Source organism: Notolepis coatsorum (genome assembly GCF_963971535.1).
Source record: "Notolepis coatsorum genome assembly, chromosome: 15".
Lineage (NCBI taxonomy): Eukaryota > Metazoa > Chordata > Actinopteri > Aulopiformes > Paralepididae > Notolepis > Notolepis coatsorum.
The window spans coordinates 66,063,653-66,063,981 of NC_140179.1; positions in this window are offsets into that span (position 1 = coordinate 66,063,653).

A 329-nucleotide genomic window follows, 5' to 3' on the forward strand; every position below is an offset into this window, starting at 1 on the left:
CAGAGAGAAAATATTATTTCCTCTTCCTGAATGCCAGCATGGCTTTTCAATAGAGATGTTCCGATACAATTTTTTCCTTCCCGATACCGATTCCGATACCTGAACTTGCGTATCGGCCAATACTAGTACTGATTTGATACCAGTGCATAAAAAATATATATATAATATTATATATATATATTTTTTTTTTTTTTTTTTTTTACAGCTACAGATACTGTTTTACATATACTGTTTTTTAGTAATAACTGGAAAGTAATGGTATTATTCAACAACAGGTGATTGTATAGATTAGTATCATTAATTGACAACTGTGCTCAATGAGTGCGAGA